The 26,382-nt window shown below is 40.4% G+C and overlaps 1 protein-coding gene across 3 annotated transcripts in view; it reads right to left on the reverse strand.

Annotated features, from left to right (window-relative positions):
* GRIK1 (glutamate receptor, ionotropic, kainate 1) overlaps positions 1-26,382 on the reverse strand; it is a 473,915-nt gene that overhangs the window by 169,562 nt on the left and 277,971 nt on the right. The window lies entirely within an intron of this gene.

Genomic DNA, 26,382 nt, shown 5'->3' on the forward strand with positions numbered 1-26,382 from the left:
AGAAGAATATAAGTGATATGAGCAAAAGGCCCAGAAGAATCAAAGTAAGGATAGTCAAAATAGATCCCAACCCCAGTTAAAAGTTACATCTATCAGCATATCAGATGCAGATAAAACTTCATATGTGTGCTTAAGATTTCAAATCCAATACTGGACTGTGCAATACCTATCAGATGGTGAATGGATTCCAAATATTTAGTATCACATCAAGTATGATTGATAATTCGATGGAGGATGATTATCCACAGTGTGGACATAAATCATTCTGTGGTTGACCTAAGCACAATCTCAGCTGTATCCTGGTAGGACAATCTTTCCTTAGAATGAAACTCATTCTATTAAAAAAAAAATAGACATTCTTGACTTCAGAAGAATCACACAGATTTGAGTAGGGTCAAAATGAGTCACATGTACGCTTAGATTTTTTTCAGAATGAACATACCTCTTCCTTGTGGCTCAGAATTCTGCAGTCATATCCTAATACTTTCCAAAGTGCACGGGCAGATTAAAAAAACAAAACAAAACTGTTTTTGTGTTACTTTGAGAAACTGATTGTGTTGCAGAGCAAACGTACATTCTATCTCTGGAGAGTGTTGAGTGTTCCTCCGCTCAACAAACACATGCACTGTCTTTGCCATCTTAAACAGGAGGACCTCATCACAAGCTACGATACAAAATATCAGCGCTTAAATAGTCATCAGAGAATTCAGCTCCGACTTTGATGTTCATAAAGGCAATATAAGTATTATTAAATATACATTCTAAATGTTCTTTAAGGGCTGTCCTGGGATTCTCAACAGACACAGAACATAATGTAGAGGCTCTTAACTGTTGACCACTTAACTTGCTCCTTGATTAAAATCAATAGTCCTCTATTTCTTTGGAAAAACATATTCATTGGTGCCCAGAGAAGGCTGAACACTTGTAACTAGTATACTACTATTTGTTTACTCTCACCATTGAGACTGGTTTGCAAATGCTTCAAGTTTTCTCTCCACTCGAAACACAGACAAAAACAAAACAAAAATCTGAGTGTGAAAATTGAACATCACTGGCACAGGTACAACCTATGATTATTCTTTCTAAGAAAAAGAGCTTCCATTGGCAGACTCTCACTTCAGAAAATGAATTTGACTCTAGTTTGAAAGAACAATAAATGAATACTCATCTGTAATTTTTAATTTAAAATTATTTGATGGAGAGGCAAATTCTTCCTAAACTGACTTTCTGTGTTAAAAAATCAACTAGTGCCCATTTTTGAAAGCTAAGATGTTTGATTTGACTATTTTGGCTCCTTAGGAAATGTCTCTGGGTTTTTTAGACTGATGATGTGAGATGCGTGTGGAAATTATTTCTCTGTTCTCTGAGAAACCAGAGATGAATAGGACTTGGCTTTGTTAATGTTTTCCTGTGGAATCATATTATTTGTTCTGAAATTAACCTTAGGAACATGCCTGCTCTTTGACTTTGCATTTTTTTCCTTTTTTTGTCAGACACTGGTAAACAGGTCCTAGGCTGGAGGGACTTTCAGATTCTCTCAGAACTGTCAGTAGATGCTCAAAAGGGATGCAGTGAGCTCCCACAGTAGACACTTGGTCACCAGAAAAAGATGGATGTACAGTGGCTTCCTGCCACAGTCCAGATGACCCACAATGGGAATAGCCCCTTCTTAAGATCAGAAACTCCTTGATGCTGGAATTTCCACAGTAGTTATAGCAGTTACTTGTTTACTTGTCTATCTCCCCAAGAACATGGTGAGACCCTCAGGAGGATGGACTGAATCAATATCCTCACAGAGACCAAAGTATCTTAAAATGTTTAACCTACAATGATAGTTCAGCAGTCCCCAAACTTCTTGGCACCAGGGGCATGCTTCATGAAAGATAACTTTTCCACGGACCAAGGGTGGAAGTGGCGATGATCTGGGGATGATTCAAGTGTATTACATTTACCGTGCACTTTATTTCTACTATTGTTACATCAGCTCCACCTCAAATCATCAGGCATCAGATCCTGAAGGTTGGGGACCACCTGGTTGAGAAAAGTTAATCATTGGCTAAGTCGCGAGCACCTTTAATCTGCAGGAGACAGGCTGGTAGGAAAGAACAAATACCTGTATCATAATCAGAAGTTCTGAAGTCTAAACCTTGGTCCACCTATTTTTTCTTTGAGAAAGATTTTTTAAGTACCAGGAAGAAAGTTTCTATAAAATAGCTCTTTCACTATGAATATTTCATTTAAAACTTATAACAATACAAGTAGGAGGTAGTATATTTGTGTTCATAAATGAAAACATGAACAAAGATATGACACATTTTGCCCAAATTATTCATAATCAGAAATCCTTGTCTTTAACAAACTCAATTCATTATAAATATAAATATATTTACGTCATGATATATGTCATCTCTAAATGAAGTTAATGATGCTGCCTTGCTTACATTGGGCTTCCCTTGGATGATTGCTCTGGAAAGGGAATAGTAAATGCAGTGAAAGTAATCTGAACACTCAATCATGCCTCATAAATGAGTATTATTATACATGAATAGGGCTTCCTTGGTGGCTCAGCTGGTAAAGAATCCACCTGCAATGCGGGAGACATGGGTTTGATCCCTGGTTGGGAAGATCCCTTGGAGAATAAAAAGGCCGCCCACTCCAGTATTCTGTCCTGGAGAATCCCATGGACCATATAGTCCATGGGGTCAGGTCACAAAGAGTTGGACACGACTGAGTGACTTTCATTTCACACATGGATAATGAGGATAAAGAAAGGACTCAGCACTTGTAGAACTCCCCCTTCACTTCAAAATTGTTTATTGGTATAGAGTTGTATTTTTCATAAAGCTGGCTATACCTGAGTTTAAGAGAATATTAAGTGATTTTGTTACGTGCTTAGGTGGTATCAGGGTACACTCTGTTTTGTCATTTTGGGGGCAATTTTCCTTCATTCCTTCACCAAGCAAGCATTATAAATGGTGTCATTAGCTCAATACCCCACCACTATCTCCTTTTTCCTTTAGTGCTAAGTTGCTTCAGTTGTTTCTTACTCTTTTTGACCCTACGAACTGTAGCCAGCCAGGGTCCTCTGTCCATGGGATTCTCCAGGCAAGACTACTGGAGTGGGTAGCCATTCCATTCTCCCGGGGATCTTCCCTACCCAAGGGATCAAACCCGAGACTCTTATGTCTCCTGTACTGGCAGGTGGGTTCTTTATTACTACTGCCATTGGAGAAGCCCCAACCTTTTCTTCAGAGAAGATTGCAAATACCAAAAACCTATAGTGAAGTGAGATATATACAAGCCTGGGGAAGTACCAAGAAAGCGGAATATGATAGAAACAGGAGGAAGTTATTAAAAGGTGCCAGACCTCAAACAGAAGCAGACTCTTTCAGCATCAGCCAACTTCCTCTCTCCTCCCCAAAGCTGCAGATTTTACAAAATTGAATTTCAGTGTCTTTGATAGAAGGATTAGAGGGACACATACCTAAAGACATATGTGTTATTACTATTACTATTTTAAACTACTACTGTTATTTACTACTACTTCTGTTATTATTATTATTTTTAGATTTGTAGCTGTGAGCTTGTCAATGAGACCTTTCAAGTGTTTGGGGCTCTCCATATAGTCAACTTCTGGATGCCTGGGTTCCATGGTTTCCAGGGGAGGAACACCTAGCTTGTTCCTTCCTCTGTTTGTCTTCTGTGTTCTTTTCGCTCCTTTTGCTGCTCTGCCCCCCTTTCCCTTTGTCTTGAGGTCAATGCTTCTCTCTATTTTTATTATTTAAGCTGAGCTGAGCATGACTTCCCTTAAAAATTCAATGAGCCACAGAAGGGTTGGAGAAAGCAAAACTAAGAAAGTAGCTTAGGTTCAAGGGAGAGTTAAATGGCCCCTCTCACCCATGAGCATTTTATTTTCTCTAAATCATCTCCGTCAAGTCAGTGCATAAGAGAAGAAAGCAGGCATTTGAGAGTTCCTCAGTGAAGGTAAGGAAACAAATGAAGATGAAAAACCAGCTTTCTTTCTTTTTTTTTTTAACTGTAACTGCTGTGAAGCAGAGCATGGCGGATGGAGTGCAGGAGGGTGATAAACCTCAAAATCCATGTGCCTGGCTTTTCCATGTTCACTTTCATGACTTACAGTCACACCTCATATGTACCCAAAGTTAAGAAGTATTATTTGTATTTTTCACATACACTATTTTCTTTTTCTGTTTTTATTATGTGAATGACATAGAAGTATTTTCCATTTTCTTTTATGTGAATCAAACTGAGTACCGATTATCAATCATTCCTCATGGCCTGGGTATATGTGATATTGTGATTTGTGAGAAAAAGTTCATATTTGGTCTTTGACCTCATTTCTGGCACCAGACTCTTAAAACTTGAGATTTCTTAAGTGGGGAGAGCAATAAAGATGTCTTTTGTTGTATTAAAGAAGAGCTTTTTGAAAAATACCTAAGGATGGGAACTGCTTCTTAGGAGAATCTGCCATATGACTAGAGGATCGAAACTTTCAGACTCATTCCCAAGCCCATTTCTGACCTCTGGGAAGGGGAGGGGGGCTGGAGATTGAGTTCAAAGGACAATGGCTAATGATTTAAATGATCAATACCTGTGTAATGGAGCCTCTATAAAAACTCAAAAAGATAGCACTTAGAGAGCTTCTGCGGAGAAGGCAATGGCACCCCATTCCACTACTCTTGCCTGGAAAATCCCATGGATGGAGGAGCCTGATAGGCTGTAGTCCATGGGGTCGCTAAGAGTCGGACACGACTGAGCGACTTCACTTTCACTTTTCACTTTCCTGCATTGGAGAAGGAAATGGCAACCCACTCCAGTGTTCTTGCCTGGAGAATCCCAGGGACGGGGGAGCCTGGTGGGCTGCCGTCTATGGGATCACACAGAGTCGGACACAACTGAAGTGACTTAGCAGTATCAGCAGTAGCAGAGAGCTTCTGGGTTGGTGAACATGGGGATTTGGAGAGAGTAGGGTACTGGGAGAGGTCATGGAGGCTCCATAATTTTTCCCTGTACCTTGTCTTATGCATCTCTGCCATCTGGCTGTTACCCAGGTACATTCTTTTCAATAAGCCAGTAATCTAGTTAATGGGCTTCCCTGGTAGCTCAGATGATAATCTGCCTGCAGTGTGGGAGACCCTGCAGTATGGGAGAATCTGATTCTAATTCTTTCTCCAGATAGATGGTGTCAGGATTGAGTTGAATTTCAGGATACCCAGTTGGTATCAGCTTTCCTGGTGGCCAATAGTAAAGAATATATCTGCGATGCAGGAGACCCGGGTTCAATCTCTGGGTCAGGAAGATCCCCTGGAGAAGGGAATGGCAACCCACTCCAGTATTCTTGCCTGGAGAATCTCACGGACAGAGGAATCTGGCTACGGTTCATGTGGTTGCAAAAAGTCCAACACGACTGAGTGACTAAGCACACAGCACAGTGTATTGGAGATTTGCTTGGTAGTATGAGGAAATCCTTCCTCTTCCAACATACATGGTGGAATTAAAATCAGAACCCTCTTAATATGGTTAGGGATCAGTCTCTGTCTTATCACCAACAGGAAGTTTGGACAAGGGTCAAAGGTCATCATCAGTATATATACCTCTCAGCTTCTTCCCAGCTCACCCATCATTTTCAGCCTGAGGTCATGACAAATGATAATTTAGAACGCATTGTCCAAACAATATGAAAAGGTCAGAATGTAGAAAAGGTCTTGGTTTTATTCTGAGTCAGGTTCTGACTTCGTTTGTGAATATTGGTGCCATTTAAAATGATAAACGTGGGCTTCCCTCGTAGCTCAGGTGGGAAGGTGGTAAAGAGTCTGCTGGTAATGCAGGATACCCAGGTTTTATCCCTGGGTTGGGATGATAAAGGTAGCACATCAAATATTCTATACACAGCAAAATTCTTTGTGTTCTAGAAAACATTTTTTTCTTAATAAAGGTTGTTATTTAGGCTTTATTCATAAGGGTCTAAGGTCTTTGTGTCGGTTTTTACAATTATACTCTGCAGGAAAGAAGGATGTTGGTACAAACGAAGCTAATGTGAAAGACTCTGTCCCTTCTGCTCTGCATCTCTCACTTGAGGAAAGTTACCACACACGCTCACTCGACAAGGAGTATAAAAAGATAAAATGTGTGCACATATTCTAAAGTAGTTTTAAAACTCAAAAAAACTGTTTTTGGTATGGGGCAACTTGGGAGATATGGGAGCAGGGCTGCTCAGGGAACTTTGAGAGTGTAACCTCCTTGGGCAAAGCTGTAAAGTGGCCTGATCATCACAGTGGGCCACTGAGTGCTCCATCAAGCCATGGGCTGATTTTTGCTACTGCAGTGGGTCCAAATGACAGAACATTGAGCCAAAGAGGGTTATTCCCCAAGCTTGATCTCTCTTGGACACCTTGATAGAGTTCAGACTTCTTTGGGATCCATCACCTGTTTCTTCTTTCTGATTTCTCCCTTCTGGGGTTGGAATAACTATTTCATGCCTGTCCCAACATTGCATTTTGTAAATAACTTGTTTGGTTTCACAAGTTCATAGCTGGAGGAGAATTTTGTCTTGGGGTGAATTCTGCCTGGAGCCTCACCCGTTTCTGATTTAGATGAAGTTTAGATTAGATTTGGGCTTTAGAGTTAATGCTGGAATGCTGGGGCTGTTGGTATGAAACACATGCATTTTCATGTGAGAAGGACCTGAATTTTGAAAGAATCAATGCTAGAATGCTACAGACTGAATGTTTGTGATCCTCCAAATTCATATTTGAAGGCTTACTGTGACAATATTTGGAGGAGAGGACTTTGGGAAGTAATGAGATCAGAAGAATGGAGCCCTAATGATGGAATAAGCATCTTTGTAAGAAGAAGAAAGAGCAGTCTCCATCATATGAGGCTAGGAGGAAAGATAACCATCTACAAGCCAGGAAACATGTTCTCACCAGACACCAGATCTGCTGTCATCATCACTTGGACTTGACAACTGCCAAACTGTGAGAGACAAATGTTTGCTGTTGAAGCCACCCCGTCTATGGTATTTATCATAGTAGCCCTTGCTGACTCAGATACACATCATCTTCATTTTTTAGCCCAAGAGTATTGAAATTGATGGAGAAGGCAATGGCACCCCACTCCAGTACTCTTGCTTGGAAAACCCCATGGACAGAGGAGCCTGGAAGGCTGCAGTCCATGGAGTCTCTGAGGGTCGGGCACGACTGAGCGACTTCACTTTCACTTTTCACTTTCATGCATTGGAGAAGGCAATGGCAACCCACTCCAGTGTTCTTGCCTGGAGAATCCCAGGGACGGGGGAGCCTGGTGGGCTGCTGTCTATGGGGTCGCACAGAGTCAGACACGACTGAAGTGACTTAGCAGCTTAGCATTGAAATTGAAGATGGACAATTTAACAGAAGTTACATCTATGCATGTACCATTCTCTTCCAACAGGATTCTGAATTCATAACATACTGATTCACAGTAAGCAAAGAAAAATTCACTAGAAGTTGCAGTAAAACTTAGGTAGCAGGATTTTTCTCTCTACTGGGTAGACTCCTGCACCAAGGTCATGTTAAGATGTAGACAGTAGTGTTTTGTGATGATAGGGACACAGCTGGAAACCACAGATGGCTGCATCCTACACAGGGGGTAGGTTGCCTTCAGTGGGATGTGGTGATGGGGAGATGGAAACCTAGTCAGAACTCGTGGCTTGCACCACGTAGTTCCATCGAGACTTCCAAGAGAATTGTTCATAGTCACAAAGCCTACTGCTGTAGGATCAACAGCATAATACTGTAGGCAAAAGGCAGTGCTTTGAGAAGGCCAAGACCAAATTCTGCATTTTTACAAGAATATCTAAGGTAAATCCAAAACAACGGTTTCCAAACATTCTCTAGACCTTATTTCATATATAACCCCATAGAATTGTGTCAAGGAATGGGGTCCAGACATTTGTATATTAAAATGACCCAGCCTTGCTGTAGGTCCCATTGATTGAATATACTTTTAACATTTATTTTTACTTTGTTTCCAAGGATACTTAATAACCTGCTTCCTAATCTGCTTTCAAATCATTGCTTTCCCCTAAAGATCTTTTTCTCTGACTTTATGGCTTCCAGGAGTGTAGCTCAGTTCAACACATATCTATTAAGTATATGTGTGCTTTCCCTGAAGAAAGCTGTTTTTAGTTATGACAAAAGAGAACTGGTCATTCCCTAGTTTTCTGTGGAGCAGGGAGGTATTCCAGCCAAGCCGGTGTAGGTACACAATGGTGGAAATGAAGGTCCTTGTCACAGGCACATATTTTACAGAGAAGCTGTTCTATTATTGCCCGTTGTTTCCACCCCAGCTCACTCTAGATGGAGCCTGTTCTGGATGATGAGTGGGCAGTATGAAATGCACACCATTCTTCCCAAAAGGAATTTAAGAAAAACAATACTCCATTGTTCCAGGAATCCATCTCATTGATGATGAGGGGAAAAAAAAACACACACAAAAATAATAGCACTCCATCTTGTTCCTATAAAACAAATACGTTGTTTTGATTCTACTTAACCTGATAATGGTGAATATATTCCCATAACAACCATTTCAGAGATGCAATAAAATTGCACCCCACATATATTTACTTGTTTGTGTTGTTGTTTTACTTCAACTGGTCATTGCTTTGTCATATCTGTAACTATTGAAGAAGTCATTCATTTGATGATTCATTCTCTCATTTGTTCATTTATTTATGAAATGCCCACCCTACTGTGAGCCAGACACTGTTCTAGGCAAATGGGATACAACTGTGAACAAAACAGACAAAAATTTGACTTTTGAGGTTTACATTCATCAACAAGAAGCCCACTGACATGTCAAGGTGAGAGACCAGGAAAGATCTCACTGAGGGGACAACTTCTGAGTAAAATCCTGAAGGAGGTAAGGAAACTGCTTGGAAGGAATAGAATGTCCCACAGTGGGAATCACAGAGAGCCATATAGACAAAAACAGGACACTGGGTTTTAAATACTGAGTGAGATGGGAATCACGAGAAGATTTTGAGAAGAATAGTGATATGATATGACATATTTCAAGAGAATCACCCTGTGTGAATTTGTAACTTAATAAAAGAAACATATTCTTTGATCTTCTACATTCTCTGGCACAGAAAAGGTTCCTAAAGCCTTTAGAATTTCCCAAGTGGTGAGAGCAATCAATGTCTTTGTTATGTTAATGAGGTGACTTTGGAAACCACCTCTAAGGATGGGGGATGGTTGCCAGCAGAACCAACCAAGTGATTAGAGGGTTGGAAATTTCAGTACTACCCTCTGACTTCCCTGGAGGAGAGAGAGGTTAGAGGTAAATCAATCATCACTGGCCGGTGAGCTCATCAATCATGACTATATAATGAAGCCTGAAGGATGGGTTTCATAGAGGTTCGAGGTTGGTGACCACATCCATATAACAGGAAGGTGGTTTGGTTTGTGTTGTTTTAGTTGCTAAGTCATGTCCACCTCTTTGCGACCCCATGGACTGCAACATGCCAGGCCTCCCTGTCCATCAGTGGAAAGCTTTAAAATACACTTTAACGCACTGGTAAACATAAGTAAGTATTTCTCTGAGCTCTGTGAGCTGCTCTAACAAGCAAATCCATGAGGGAAGAGGTCACGGGAACCTCTGCTTTGTAGCCAAGTTGAATGGAAGTTGTAGGTAGCCTGGGAACCTACCACTTGAGATTGGCATCTGAAGAGGCAGGGAAGTCTCGTGAGACTGAGTCCTTACCCCATGAGATCTAACACGATCTCCAGGTTTCATTGAGTTAAATTGTGGGACACCCAGTTGGCATCGCAGAGAATTGCTTGGTGTGGGAAAACCTCCACACATTGGATGACCAGAAATGCCAGAAGTGTTGTGAATGTGGCAGTAGTGTGAAATTAAAGGGGGTTGGAATTGTCTAACCCTCCTTGGTTTCTGTATTAAGAATGGACTGAAGGGAAGGGAGACAGGAGCAGAAGGGGATGACAGAGGATGAGATGGTTGAATGGGATCACCGACTCGATGGACATGAGTTTGAGCAAGCTCTGGGAGTTGGTGATGGACAGGGAAGCCTGATGTGCTACAGTCTATAGGGGTCACAAAGAGTCAGACATGACTAAGCAACTGAACTGAACTGAAGGGAAGAGAAGGGCAAGAACAGAAGCAGAGATCTACTCCTGGAGCAGGTGCAGTAATAGGTCATTTTAATAAGAGGCACTGAGATAATCCAGGTGAGAGACGATAAAGGTTGGTACAGGTACTGGGGCATGACAAAAAGTGGTTGAGTTCCAAATAAAAATTGAAGTTAGAGCTGGCAGGATTTGCTGATGACCCCTAAGTAGAGGTGTTTGACTTGGAGGGTAGTGATTTTGTGATCAAAATCACTATTACAAGCAGAGGTGTCAACCAGGAAGTCACAATATGGATCTGAACTTTATGGGAGAGGTCTGGACTGCAGCTAGAAATTTGGGAGTTACCACCAAAGGTGGTAATTAAAATCACAAGACTGGTTAGCATTACCCAGGAGCAGGTGAGGACAGAGAACAGCAGAGAGAGGAGAGGTGCAGTCACAAGCCAAGGAATGCCTGCAGCCATCGGAAGCTGGAAGAGGCAAGAAACCTGATCATCCGTAGAGTAAGTGCAACCCTACTGACAGCTTGGTTTTGGACTTCTGGGCTCCAGAGCTGTGAGAGAACACATGCCTGTTGTTTTAAGCCAATCAGTTTGTGGTGATTTGTTATAGCAGCCATAGGAAACTAATACAGTATCCCCATGGTCTTAAGAGAGTTTTAATAGTGGCTGCTTTTAATTATTGTATTCTTTTCCTCTTTGTAAAATGCTACTTTATTCAGTACTTCAAATAATAGTCTCTGGGTTTCAAAAAAAATAAAAATACTCGATTTTGCAAAGAAAGCTACATAGATGTACCACACAAAAATCAGGTTTCTTTGTTTATTATATTTTCCTTGAACAAACAAGAAGCAGGGAAAGCAGATTTTCCTTGAACTCTGCCTATTGCCTCAACTAGCTGCTATGTGCCTGTTGTGATACATTTCGAGGTCATCCAGGAAGGAAGGATAAAACTATTAGCTGACAATCAAGAAATGGAAAGCTTCAGTATTGTTGACTCCTGTTTTACATTCCTGCCAAATAATAGCCATTTCAGAAGCTATCAACAGAAAACAAGATGGAAATTTGATCTATTCCTTTGTTGATAGCTGCTCCTTAAATATACAATATTATATTGCCTCTCTTTATTGCCACATCTATAATTCTAGTTTATTACATCATAAGCAATTTACTATAGACCTATATTTACTGCACCTTTAATTTCAAGGCTACACATTTAAATTCTAAGATTCCCTTTGATAAATGCTCTCTTCCTATTCAGCTTAACCTCTTCTTGTTTTCTTTTGGAGATCAAAATATTCTTGATGAAGGTTTCATGGCAGGTGAATTTGGAGGGGCAGCAAGTGTTTCTTGACCTAGTGGACAGTGAAAGGACAAGGGGTATCTGAATTTTTATTTTTCAAGAAGTCCTGCGTGAGGACAGAACTGTGCATAAGGATGAGGACAGACTCAGTGGTCTGGCTGTTGACCAAATCTGCTACAAGTGTCTTCAGACCTCGGTGTCCTTTGAAAAGGGACAATGGGGTGTAGTGTCCCCCCCTTGAGATAGTGACCACACCCAAGCTGTCTCCTTGATGTCTCAGAGATAGCATGAATTCAGTAGGAATGGCCTTTGAGGAAAAAGAAAATATGTCTATGGGGTGAGGAATTTCTTCAAAGGATAGCCAGTTCTGGGAAAGACTAGTTAAGAAAAAGGGTATGCTTTATGAACAGTTTAGCAGATGCTGCCAGTATTTTTTCTTAATAAATTCCAATTGCACATAAAGAAAAAAAAGTACCCAAAGCCGAAAGTACTCTTATGCCAGTGATATTCAATATTCAATGTAATTCAATTCATCAAATTTTATTGGCAAGCTATTCATATCTAAGACCATGCTAGCTAGCCACAAAGATGAAAGTCTTTCCTGATTCTTCTTTGAGAGTTGAACTCTTCCCTCTCTTTTGATAACATATAATCTAGCTCTTGGGGTTTCCCAGGCAGTGCTAGTGGTGAAGAACCTGCCTGCCAGTGCAAGAGATGTAAGAGATGCAGGTTCGATCCCTGGGTCGGAAAGATGCCCTGGAGGAGAGCACTGGCAACCCACTCCAGTATTCTTGGCTGGAGAATCCCATGGATTGAGAACCTGGCAGGCTACAGCCCATAGGGTTACAAAGAGTCAGATGTGACTGAAGTAACTTAACACACACACACACACACACACACACACAATCTAGCTCATATTTGAAGACTTCATTTTGGTGTAAAATTATAAGCTGGAGTCTGTTTCTTAGGGGTAGGGACAGTCTTTGTTGATACTTGCCCTCTCTGCCAGGACTCAGTGCAATGATTTGAGCATAGTACATTGTCCCCAACAAAAGATCAATCAGTTGAATTGAGCCTCTTTTTGCTTTAACATCTTGCCTGATAAAGTGGTAAGTTGTGCCAAGACCAAGAGGCTTATGAGAGAGGAGGTGGTTGTTGAGGGAGTTAGATAAGCGTGACTTTCCCCATCGCTGCCTTTTTAGCAGTGATGGCTCACTCTCTCTCAACTATTATGGTCCATCGTCCCCAAGCACGTTCAGAGCTCTGATTCTCTCTGAACGCTCACTTTCTTCAGGCTGCCAGCACCACCGCATCCTGGAGGAATGGCTCATCTCCTATTCAGCTACTGCTTTCAGGCCAGAACCAGGAATATTGCCAAAGGATTCATGCCAAAGTTTTATTCTTATGAACGTCTGTGATCATTCTAACGTCTCTGGAGAGCAGTTACATTTTTAGCTTTCAACATCTCATTTAAATGCTGAAAAGGCTCAAATTTCATTTATCTACTTATTAACTAAATCGATAAAATATGCCAAGTTCATAACCTGTAGTTCCAGGGGAGCTGTGTTAGACATTTCATCATATTTTTCTAGTTTTCTTCCCCCTTTATTTCTGCTGTTCCTTAAGCTGAAATTTTGTCTTGCTGAGAAGGAAATATTGCTGTTAAAGATGAGAACGGATGTCTGAAGCCAGAACAAGTGGAAGCTCAAAGTTCTGACAGAGCAGTATTTACCAACGTGTGTGCACAGAAGTCACCCATGAGATGCTGCATACAAAGAGTTCAGTGGTCAAGTATATTTGGGAAGACAGCTGAATACCATCTCTTTTTGGAAATTCACACTGCATGATAACATATAAAATTCTTTGAGAAGCTCTATAGTAAAGAAACCAATTTGATTCTGTTTAATCCAGTGTCCTTCAAATTCATTTGATTACAGGTTGTGTTTTTTTTTTTTTTTTTTGCAACTGGGACATGCAAACACATGTCCTGAGAAACATATTTTGAAAAATGTGATACAATGACCTTCTTTCTTTGGGACTAAAAATAATTTGCAGTCTTAAGTATTTTGCTTTTGTGCTCATTTTAATGAAAAGTTAAAAAATTATTGATCAGAAATACAAACCTCTATGACACAGCTTTTGGAGAAATTACTATTGGATTTATATCAACAACTTTTATCTCTTTTTCCATTTACAAAAATAAGAAGAGGGTCTGTGTTTCTATGAAAAAAAGGCACCTTTTAATCAGTCATTTCAGATATGTTGTAGTCAGGATGCAAGTTCCTGACATTTAATGCAGATATTTAAAAATGCAAAGCCCTCTGCTACATTTTCTTTTTCTTTTTATTCTTTTCCATTAGGTTTTAATATCTCTGCATATTTATTTGAAACATTAATAAAGCCTTTTAATGAAACTTTTCATTCACTGATTTAGATGTTGTGCAAAATGATATAACAGGCAATAATTATCATGTAGAACACCTGAAAAGGTTACAGAATCTCAAAATTAAACAACATATTTTCCTATAGCCCTCTTCCTGTAAAGAATTTCATGTTGAAATTCTGTATTTGTTATTGTTCAAGTTTCCCAGAATCTAGAAAGTACTTCTGTTGAACATACACTCCTAGATTGGCTCAGTCACATTCTCAGGTCTGACACTAAAAAAATGAACAGTTTTCCAAAGGAGAAAAATAATAATTTCAAGCTCTACCACTCAGAGAGTTAACAATATCAAGATTTAGGGGCATTTTCTTCCAATTTTTTCCCAATGTTTATATCTATACTAGAATTATGTTGCATATAAGATGTTGGGTTTTTGTGTTTTTCTCTTAATGACATTTTCTATGTTATTTAATATTTTACTAAATATGTAAAGTCTTAATACGTATAATATTTCATCTCAAAATACAAAGGTTTGTTTAGATAACTCTGTTGCTGGATGTGTATCTATTTCCAATTCTTGTTATCCCAAATGTTTCAATAGATATATTTTCATGAAAAATATTGTCTATTTATGTCTTCAATTATGTTCATTCTCAAAGATCTTGATGCATATTAATTACCTTCAAGAAAGCTTGCATCAATTTACATGCCTACATGAGTGTATAAAAGGGTGTATTTCTCTGGATCTCTAAGCATTGTAAATTTAAAAGAAAATCAATTCTCTAGGCAAAATCTTTGCAATTGATGGTTATTTAAATTCATACTTCATTGACTATTAATGAAGCTGAACATTTTCCCACAGTGTCCTATTGTATTTCATTGTAATTGTTTTTTCTTCCATTCTTAATTTCTGGGTTTTGTCCATTTTGAGAGGGGTATCCATACTTATCTTATACATTTATGCATTAAGGAAACAAATTATCTTCCCGTAATTGTTTGATATTTTTTCCACTTTGCTATGATTTTTAATTTTATCTTTTTTTCCTGATCATGAAAGTTTTACTTTTTTTTTTTTGGAATTTTATCTTTTTATAGTGAAGATATTTACTTATTTTCTTCTGGGAACTGTTCTCCACTCATGCTTCCATACCGTTTTGTGGTGAAGCAGCAGTGGCTGTTTTATGCTCTGGTGACAAGTGAGTATATGAAGAAATGCTAATCTCTTGCTGAACTTCCTAGGTGGCGCTAGTGGTAAAGAACCTGCCTGCCCATGCAGGAGATTAAGAGATGTGGGTTCGATACCTGGGTCAGGAAGATCCCCTGGAGAGAGCAATGGCAAACCACTCCAGTATTCTTGACTAGAGAACTCCATGGACAAAAGAGCCTGGCCAGCTACAGTCCGTGTCCCAAAGAGTTGGACACGACTGAACTACTAATGCATAATGCATCTGTTGGACTTTCACATGAGGGTCCATCTCTCTTCCCGTACCCAACCTACAAAACTGGAAGCTCAACAGTTGTCAACACACTCCCTGCCTTTCACAATATTGGTAGAGAAACGGAGAGAACACAAGCAGTGATTAGAACTGAAGGGGTTGTACAAAGGACAGCAGAGATTAAAAATATCTTAATGGGGTTCAGGTCTCCGCTTCTAGTTGTTTCTGAGGTCCAGCCACACCCTTGCCTTTGCATCTCCATATATTAATACATGAGCTTCCCAGGTGGTGCTAGTGGTAAAGAACCTGTCTGCCAATGCAGGAGATAAGAGATGCGGGTTCAATCCCTGGATGGGGAAGATCCCCTGGTGAAGGAAACGGCAACTCACTCCAGTATTCTTGCCTAGAGAATTCCATGGACAGAGGAGCCTGTCCAGCTACAGTCCATGGGGTTGCAGACTGAGCGACTGACAGATATTAATACATATAATAAATTCTCCTTTTCAACTTAAACTAATTTCTTGTGGGTTTTTATTAAATGCAACCAGAGTTGTAGCTGATATTTTATCTTTATGACATTTGTTTTATTGCTGTAACATTTAAAAAATTCTCTCTATTGTAATATCAGAGAAATATTGCCTACTATTCTTTTCTGTTGACTTTTAAATATTTAGTGTTCTAATGTCTTTAGAATGTATTTTGTGTATGGTGTGAGGTAAACTTTTTTTTTTGGTAATATATGAAGACATTAATAAATATGCTATACTAAAAGAAATTCTAATTATTGTGGAATTTTAGACAAAGGAATATTAAATCTAGGTCAGGGGTTAAAATATGTTTCCTGAAACTTTTGGTTTGCTTATGAAGAAAGCATAGAATTTTGAGTGGTACAGAAACATAGTCAGAGCATTAGAAAAGACTTAAAATTTGGAAAATATTGGTCAATTTAGGACAATGTTCCTGGAAATAAATTAAAATTTTCCCCTGCCTTTTTGTCTCCAGCTGTAGAGGTTTCAGGTATGGAAGTGAGAAATAGATTTAAGGGCCTAGATCTGATAGAGTGACTGATGAACTATGGAATGAGGTTCGTGACATAGTACAGGAGACAGGGATCAAGACCATCCCCAAGAAAAAAAAATGCAAAAAGGCAAAATGGCTGTCTGGGAAGGCCTTACAAATAGCTGTGAAAAGAAGAGAAGCAAAAAGCAAAGGAGAAAAGGAAAGATATAAGCATCTGAATGCAGAGTTTCAAAGAATAGCAAGAAGAGACAAGAAAGCCTTCCTCAGCGATCAGTGCAAAGAAATAGAGGAAAATGACAGAATGGGAAAGACTAGAGAGCTCTTCAAGAAAATTAGAGATACCAGGGAACATTTCATGCAAAGATGAGCTCGATAAAGGACAGAAATGGTATGGACCTAACAGAAGCAGAAGATATTAAGAAGAGACGGCAAGAATACACAGAACTGCACAAAAAAGAACTTCACGACCCAGATAATCACGATGGTGTGATCACTGACCTAGAGCCAGATATCCTGGAATGGGGAGTCAAGTGGGCCTTAGGTAGGATAACAATGAGCAAAGCTAGTGGAGGTAATGGAATTCCAGTTGAGCTCTTTCAAATCCTGAAAGATGATGCTGTGAAAGTGCTGCACTCAATATGCCAGCAAATTTGGAAAACTCAGCAGTGGCCACAGGACTGGAAAAGGTCAGTTTTCATTCCAATCCCAAAGAAAGGCAATGCCAAAGAATGCTCAAACTACTGCACAATTGCACTCATCTCACACTCTAGTAAAGTAATGCTCAAAATTCTCCAAGCCAGCCTTCAGCAATATGTGAACCATGAACTTCCTGATGTTCAAGCTAGTTTTAGAAAAGGCAGAGGAACCAGAGATCCAATTGCCAACATCCCCTGGATCATGGAAAAAGCAAGGGAGTTCCAGAAAAACATCTATTTCTGCTTTATTAACTATGCTAAAGCCTTTGACTGTGTGGATCACAATAAACTGTGGAAAATTCTGAAAGAGATGGGAATACCAGACCACCTGACCTGCCTCTTGATAAACCAATATGCAGGTCAGGAAGCAACAGTTAGAACTGGACATGGAACAACAGACTGGTTCCAAATAGGAAAAGGAGTATGTCAAGGCTGTATATTATCACCACGCTTATTTAACTTCTTTGCAGAGTACATCATGAAAAACACTGGGCTGGAAGAAGCACAAGCTGGAATCAAGATTGCCGGGAGAAATATCAATAACCTCAGATGTGCAGATGACACCACCCTTATGGCAGAAAGTGAAGAGGAACTCAAAAGCCTCTTGATGAAGGTGAAAGTGGAGAGTGAAAAAGTTGGTTTAAAGCTCAACATTCAGAAAATGAAGATCATGGCATTCGATCCCATCACTTCCTGGGAAATAGATGGAGAAACAGTGGAAACAGTGGCAGACTTTATTTCTTTGGGCTCCAAAATCACTGCAGATGGTGACTGCAGCCATGAAATTAAAAGACACTTGCTCCTTGGAAAGAAGTTATGACCAACCTAGATAGCATATTCAAAAGCAGAGACATTACTTTGCCAACAAAGGTCCGTCTAGTCAAGGCTATGGTTTTTCCAGTGGTCATGTATGGATGTGAGAGTTGGACTGTGAAGAAGGCTGAGCACTGAAGAATTGATGCTTCTGAACTGTGGTGTTGGAGAAGACTCTTGAGAGTCCCTTGGCCTGCAAGGAGATCCAACCAGCCCATTCTGAAGGAGATCAGCCCTGGGATTTCTTTGGAGGGAATGATGCTGAAGCTGAAACTCCAGTACTTTGGCCACCTCATGCGAAGAGTTGACTCATTGGAAAAGACTCTGATGCTGGGAGGGATTGGGGGCAGGAGGAGAAAGGGACGACAGAGGATGAGATGGCTGGATGGCATCACTGACTCGATGGACATGAGTTGGGTGAACTCCGGGAGTTGGTGATGGACAGGGAGGCCTGGCTTGCTGCGATTCATGGGGTCTCGAAGAGTCGGACTCGACTGAGCGACTGAACTGAACTGAACTGATTCTGTTCTGCATTGATTTTAATCCCCCATTTGGAGCTACAAGCCTGAACTTTCTTGTGTAATCTAGAGTCTCTACAACTGTACAGTGCATTGCACAGACAAAGGTGGCCAGTGAATGCTTGCGAAATGGATGCATAATGGAATGTGAGTTTTAACTGGAAAGAGAGGTAGTGGGGAGGTAGGCCAGGGATTCACTTACAATGTTAACATGATCTAACTAGTGTTTTAAGCAGGTTATTATACAGTTATAGTTTTATAATATATATTTAGAGCACCTTTACGTTTTTCTCCATTATTTTTTTATGGCACAATTTGCTATGTACATACTTCTACCCAAAGTTGTCTTTGGTTTTTCGAAGTTGATCTCTTATCGTGAAAAAAGTGAAAGTGAAAGTGTTAGTTGCTCAGTTGTGTCCAATTCTTTGTGACTCCATGGACTATATGTAGCCTGCCAGGCTCCTCTGTCCATGAGATTCTCTAGGCAAGAATACTGAAGTAGGTTTCCATTCTCTTCTACAGAACTCCCATCATAAATCCAAACTATTAGCTAAAAGTAACAATTGATTCATTTCTGAAAATCAAATTCTGAAATCAAACAAGTGCATCTTATGTGAATCATCACAAATATGAACTAACCAGGAAGAATAATGAGAGAAGAAAAGTCAACGTGCGTTTGTAACTTGGAGGATGTTTCTGGTTAGCAACTAGAATGACTAACCATCATGGTTTTCCTGGGTTGCAGAATTTTCAGTGTTAAGACCAGGATAGTATGTCACTCTAGATCATGAACTTCTTATTGCAAAATTCAGGTCACTCTGTAACTTGACTAACATAAGCATCTTTGACTTCACCCAAATTAGGTGACTATCTGTGGGGAGCACTGGGGAGTGTAATTCATGCCGTCTGAAAGCAACTTGATATTTAATTCTTCCAACTTTAGAAATTGGAGAGCATCTCAGCAATGTAATTGCAAGGGCTAGGAAAAGGACTAAAAAACCTCAGATATAAAAGTTAACTCTAGCTATAAATGCTTCTTATAGTTTTGATTCTAATTTCCACTGGGATTCTTTATAAATAAATCTCTCTATCCTTCAACTTTTTAACTTATCAAATGTGACTGATAACATGGAATGACAACAATGAGTTATTATAATGCTGAATGATCAAAAGCATTCTGTAAGCATCGTGCCAAGTTTCTTCTAAAGCCTAATCTTCTCTGAGGATGGAATTTGATTAGATATTTTACTATTTTCCTTAGAATTCAGAGTCCAGCTTTTCACAGGACAAGGGACAGTGAATTTGAATCTGCATTTGGATGAACTCAAATATTCTTGGGGCTTGAAGATCACTGATGACTCTGTCTCTCACAAGCATCCTCTGAATTTGGGTAGGAGTCCCTTCTCATTGCCATGTAACTGGACAGAATCCAGGAATACATGCCTGGGTGGAAACACTAGTTCATACTTGGGCACCGTGAGTGCATGATGAGTCATTTCAGTCATGTCTGACTCTGCGATACTTTGGACTGTAGCCCACCAGCCTCCTCTGTCCATGGGATTCTTCAGGCAAGAATACTGGAATGGATTTCCATGCCCTCCTCCAGGGGATGTTCCTGACCCAGGGATCGAACTTGTGTCTCTTATGTCTCCTGCACTGCAGGCGGGTTACCTGGGAAGCCACTGGATACCACATACTGAGCTGAAGTTGTACTCAATTTCATAGCACAGGAGGACTTTCTAATAACTGCTGATGGGGGCCTGAGGAGTCAACAACGACCTGGTGAGGGCGAGCCTGGGGCCATCACAATCAACAGATGAAAGCTAGCTCCAGGGAAAAAGGAACGAAAGAGCCAGAGTTGGAACTAGGGCAACGGGAACACGAAAGAAGTCAGGAAAGGTAAACAACAGTTTAATTCAATATTTCAAACATCTAAAATTAATGAGAAAATTCTGTGATGAATAAAATATCTGAATTGCCAATAAAGTCAGACTCTTCCGCTCTCCTTGAAGTCTCACTCACTGGCCTCCGCCTGACCCTGACTCTGCTCAGCTCTATACTGGGAGAACCATGGGCTGCAGTCACATCAGAGAGTAGCCTTCTCACCAATGTGTTCATGATGGTTGGGAATTCAGCCATCTGAACTTGAGTGTGTCTACTTCAGTGAAGTAAGAAAGTTAGAATAACTTTTCAATGTACCTACTTTCAACTAAAGAGTGGCTTGTGTGTACTTAGTTGCTTAGTGGTGTCTGACTCTTGGCAACCCCGTGGACTATAGCCTGCTAGGCTCCTCTGTCCATGGGATTTCCCAGGCAAGAACACCGGAGTAGCTTGCCATTTCCTTCTCCAGGGGATCTTTCTGACCCAGGGTTCGAACCTGGGTCTCCTGTGTCTCCTGCATTGCAGGCAGATTCTTTACTTGTTAAGCCATCAGGGAAGCCCTAGAGAGTGGTTTAGGTACTCAAAATATTGTTTTCATATAAATTGAACACTTTCAGTGACAACCACCGTGGTAAGGACTTTATATATATTGCAATATATGTATTATTTGGAGAAGGCAATGGCAACCCACTCCAGAACTCTCGCCTGGAAAATCCCATGGACAGAGGAGCCTGGTAGGCTACAGTCCATGGGGTCGCTAAGAGTCGGACACAACTGAGCGACTTCACTTTCACTTTTCACTTTCATGCATTGGAGAAAGAAATTGCAACCCACTCCAGTGTTCTTGCCTGGAGAATCCCAGGGACGGGGGAGCCTGGTGGGCTGCCGTCTATGGGGTCACACAGGGGTTGGACAGGACCGAAGCGACTTAGCAGCAGCAGTAGCAGCATATATATTATTTTCCCTATATATATATTTTCCTATGTATATATATTATAATCCCTCTAGTTAAGTATCTTATGAGATGCTACTGTGCTGTGCTGTGCTTAGTTGATCAGTATGTCTGACTGTTTGCAACCCCATGGACTGTAGCTCACCAGGCTCCTCTGTCCATGGGGATTCTCTAGGCAAGGATACTGGAGTGGGTTGCCATGCTCTCCTTCAGGGGATCTTCCCAACCCAGGGATTGAACCCAGGTCTTCCACATTGCAGGTGGTGCTTCACCAGCTGAGCCACCAGGAAAGCCCAAGAATACTGGAGTGGATAGCCTGTCCCTTCTCCAGGGGATCTTCTCCACCCAGAAATAGAACCAGGGTCTCCTGCATTGCAGGTGGATTCTTTACCAGCTGAGCTACCAGGGAAGCCTGCAGATGCTACTACCATCTCTATTTTCTAGAAGAGCAAACTAAGGCTTAGAGGTGATAAATAGCTTTCCCACTGCCACATAGCTGGTAAATACTAAAGTATGCTTGAAATTGGGCTGATATGGTTACAGAACCTTTTTTTTTTTTCACTTACTACTCATCCGTTGACCCTAAAAAGCAAAGAATTAAGTGAAGTAGCTAATATCTTACAAGCAAGTGCCCATGTGTGACTGAAACACAAATAACTGAATAAGGAAAGAAACACATACAATAACTGAGGTCTCTGGGAAATGTATCCTGAGCATTTTTGAAAGTGAAGAACCAAAATCTCTGTTAGTTTTAATCATTATTCAGAAACTGATACCAAGAGTGTGTTAGTTGCTCAGTTGTATCTGACTCTTTGCGACCCCACGGACTGTAGCCCACCAGGCTCCTCTGTCCATGGGGTTCTCCAGGCAAGAATACTGGAGTGGATTGCTATTCCCTTCTCCAGGGGATCTTCCTGACCCAGGGGTCAAACCCTGGTGTCCTGCACTGCAGGCAGATTCTTCCCTGTATGAGCCACCAGGTACTGTTAATACCTGGAGGATATTAAGAGTGGATATTAAGAGGCAGGATAGCTAATAAGATGATGGTGAGAGACTGGGTAACTCAGGGTCTCAGCTTTAGAGCCAGTTTTCTGACTCAACAGTGCCTCACAGGGATGTCATAGATCTTGTATCTTGCAAAAAAATTTACCTTTATTATGCACTGGACAGAGCTTTGAAAGCAGTAGCCTGGCAAAGTATGGTCATATATGCTGATTACTGACCACGTAGACTTAAAGCAGGTGAGCTGTTTTGAGAGTGAGTATATAGTCTAAGTGCATGGTCAGAAACGTTTCTGTTGCTGGACATTCTGGTGCTCAGAGTCTATAACATTCCTTATCCCATTTCTTGTCATTCAGTGACCCCTTTTAAATTTTTGCAGGGAGCAGTTAAGGAAGAGAAATGGTGAAACCTATTTCTGTAAAATATTATAATGTACAAAACTCACAGCAATATTTCTTTTGCCTTCACACTTTGCTCCATTCTGTTCAAGTCAAAATAGACTTTACTCTGAAAATATAAAAATGGATACCAAATTCATCCCTTTGGGCCAATATTTATGGTAGGAAGGTATACAAAAGTGCTTACTTTATCCAGATGGAATTTTTCCCCCCCAGTGATGGTGTATTTTAGTCTTTTGGCTTCATTCACTTAAGACTTGAGAAACTGTCTCTTGAGTCTATTTTAAGAATCACCTGACAAGGCAAGATCTTGAAACTTCTGGGATTTCTCAGAAGTTTTCAGCTTTAGGCATAGCTCTCAGCTCTAGCAGGGCTTCACAGGTGATGCGGTGGTGAAAAGTCTGCCTGCCAATGCAGGAGACAAGAGAGACGCGGATTAGATCCCTGGGTAGGGAAGATCGCCTAGAGGAGGAAATGGCAACCCGTTCCAGTATTCTCACCTGGGAAATTCCATGGATCGGGGCGCCTTTTGGGCTAAAGTCCATTGTGTAGCAGAGAGTCGGACACTACTGAAGGACTGAGCTCGCTCACACACGCAGTGCATGCTGCCACTTCCTCACTTGCTTGCCTTGCTAGTCAGCTTTGGAGAACAGAGCTTGTGCCTTCACTTCCATCAGTTGCTGTATGTTTCTTTGTCAGAGTATAATTTTTGTAAAATTAGCACTTCATTTTTTCAGAAAAACTTAAAATATATGTTTTAAGTATTCAACTACATCTCAAAGTAGAAAGATAAGAACCTGAGGTCAAAAGATTTTTTTTTTCCCCTCTAGTCAGAATGGTCTTCATTCCCTGTCAGAAACCTTAGCTTTAAAAGCTCTGCAGCATGTCCGTAGAGCCTTTGACAACAGCTTCTGTACTATATAAAAATCTCATTATGCTTATTAAGCAATGAACTTTACCGTTTCCCAAGGGAATCAGTTTGAACTAAGAGAGATATTTCCCAAAGGACCAATTGGCATAATTCACATTTCGAGACTTCTAAGCAATCTGTTCCTCTTCCCTTTTTTAAAGAAAAAAGTTATTTATCTTGATTTACTAACAATGTATTGCATAAGTCACTGCCAATTTCAGAAATACAGGTTAAAAGCTCATTATATCAAAAATTCATCCTTGAATTTTCTTCTCTTTAATTTTAAAATACTTTTATGTAGAAAAGAAAGCTGAGCCACTCAAGAATTCATTGAAATTTGAACACTCTGATTTCTAATTAGATTTCTTCTGATCATATTTCTACATTTTTAAAAAAGTAGAGTAAAAATTATTTATCCAGGTGCTCTTACTATGGTTACCCAATCCCAAGCTACAGCGGTCATAATTGTTATGTCATTAAATGTGAATGTGGTTGGGATCTTTTAAAACAGTGTGTGTGTGTGTGTGTGTGTGTGTGTGTGTATATGTGTGTGTGTATATATATATATATATATATTTCTCAGATAACTATTTAACTTTTATGTATAAAATACAACTTCTTTCACTTTGAGCCATTTGAATGCTATGGCCATATTTTCTTGTTTACAAACAGCTGTCAGTTATGGCATATAGCCTATTTCAGATTCAGAAAAATCCTCCTATCCCTTAGTGCCTCTACTAACTTGCATGTTTCTGGGGTACAATTCTTTCCTATCAGAGTCTGAATTTGGCTTGTTCACTTTAGGTTGATAAAGCAACTGTGGACATGGAAGCAGCAATGGTGTATGGAACTCATTCTACTAGAACGAAGTCCCAAGTAGCCCTTGAAATAGTTGATGGGCTCATGGAACATCAGGGATGCTTCTAAAAGATGAGAATTTTTTACCCACATGCAAGATGAATTTTCAGACAGTCACCCTATCCACCTCTCTTCTGGAACATTCTTATTTGGCTCGGATTCACTTACATGAAAAACCAAACATGCTTCCCAAATTAAACATGAGCACCCCAAGACTTGTTAGAATTCACATTCCAATGACACTACAAGGATCTCATTTTTATTAAGTTGGATATTTACTTTATGGAGGATTATAGTCAGAGGAGCCTGGTGATCTGCAGTCCGTAGGGTTGCAAAGAGTTGGACACGACTCTAGAGACTTGGCATGCACACATGCATGCATGTGTAAATTTATAGACATTTACCAGATAGCACGCTTGGTAAGATTTAAGGCTTTGGGGAACATTTTTTTATGAGCAGGGCAGAGAGACTTGGCATCTTCTCTTAAAATGTTCACAGCAGGTTGCACAAACAGTGTTCAAAGCTGTGAAAGGGACATCTAACTATTTATTTCACTCAAAGGGCTTTAGAAAGCTGAGTTGATAATGGGCAAGAGATGTAAGTGACTAAAAATAAATTCATTCATGGTAGATAAAGAATCAAAGAGAGAAGCGGAACACATATAGAAAGAAAGGTGAAGAAGAGCTAGGGAAAAAAAACTCACATTTTATGTTTCCTGAATGAAAAATATACAAACAAGCAAATAAGCATATAAAAACTGCTTTAGAAGCAGGGTGTTCCAGGCTCAAAAACTTGTAAGACTTCTGACTGGACTAAGAAAGAAACACTCCTTGACTCAGGACTAGTGAAATTGTCAAGTGTTAAGCAGCCATTTGGAATGTTTCCATTTACCCTTGAATGGTTCTTCCAAATGCCTATGCATGCTGCCAGACTCCCATGCTCATTTGCAAGGAATACAGCAGACAATTCAGGGCTGCATGATATGAGTGGGAAGCATGGAAGAAACTACCAAATGACCCAATAATCCCACTTCTGGGTATATGTCAGAAGGAAATAAAATCAGCATCACAAAGGGATGTTTACACACCTGTGTTCATTGCAGCATAATTCACTATAGGCAAGATACAGAAACAACTCACAAGTCCTTTGACAGATGAATAGGTATCAGTTCAGTTCAGTTCAGTCGCTCAGCCGTGTCCGACTCTTTGCGACCCCATGAATTGCAGCATGCCAGGCCTTCCTGTCCATCACCAACTCCTGGAGTTCACTGAGACTCACGTCCCTCAAGGCAGTGAGGCCATCCAGCCGTCTCATCCTCTGTCGTCCCCTTCTCCTCCTGCCCCCAGTCCCTCCCAGCATCAGAGTCTTTTCCAATGAGTCAACTCTTCGCATGAGGTGGCCAAAGTACTGGAGTTTCAGCTTTAGCATCATTCCTTCCAAAGAAATCCCAGGGCTGATGTCCTTCAGAATGGACTGGTTGGATCTCCTTGCAGTCCAAGGGACTCTCAAGAGTCTTCTCCAACACCACAGTTCAAAAGCATCAATTCTTCGGTGCTCAGCCTTATTCACAGTCCAACTCTCACATCCATATATGACCACTGGAAAAACCAAAGCCTTGACTAGACGGACCTTTGTTGGCAAAGTAATGTCTCTGCTTTTGAATATGCTATCCAGGTTGGTCATAACTTCCTTCCAAGGAGTAAGTGTCTTTTAATTTCATGGCTGCAATCACCATCTGCAGTGATTTTGGAGCCCCCCAAAATAAAGTCTGACACTGTTTCCACTGTTTCCCCATCTATTTCCCAGGAAGTGATGGGACCAGATGCCATGATCTTGGTTTTCTGAATGTTGAGCTTTAAGCCAACTTTTTCACTCTCCACTTTCACTTTTATCAAGAGGCTTTTTAGTTCCTCTTCACTTTCTGCCATAAGGGTGCTGTCATCTGCATATCTGAGGTTATTGATATTTCTCCCGGTAATCTTGATTCCAGCTTGTGCTTCTTCCAGCCCAGCGTTTCTCATGATGTACTCTGCATAGAAGTTAAATAAGCAGGGTGACAGT

The sequence above is a fragment of the Bison bison genome, unplaced genomic scaffold (genome assembly GCF_000754665.1).
Source record: "Bison bison bison isolate TAMUID 2011002044 unplaced genomic scaffold, Bison_UMD1.0 scf7180017864368, whole genome shotgun sequence".
In the NCBI taxonomy this organism is placed as follows: Eukaryota; Metazoa; Chordata; class Mammalia; order Artiodactyla; family Bovidae; genus Bison; species Bison bison.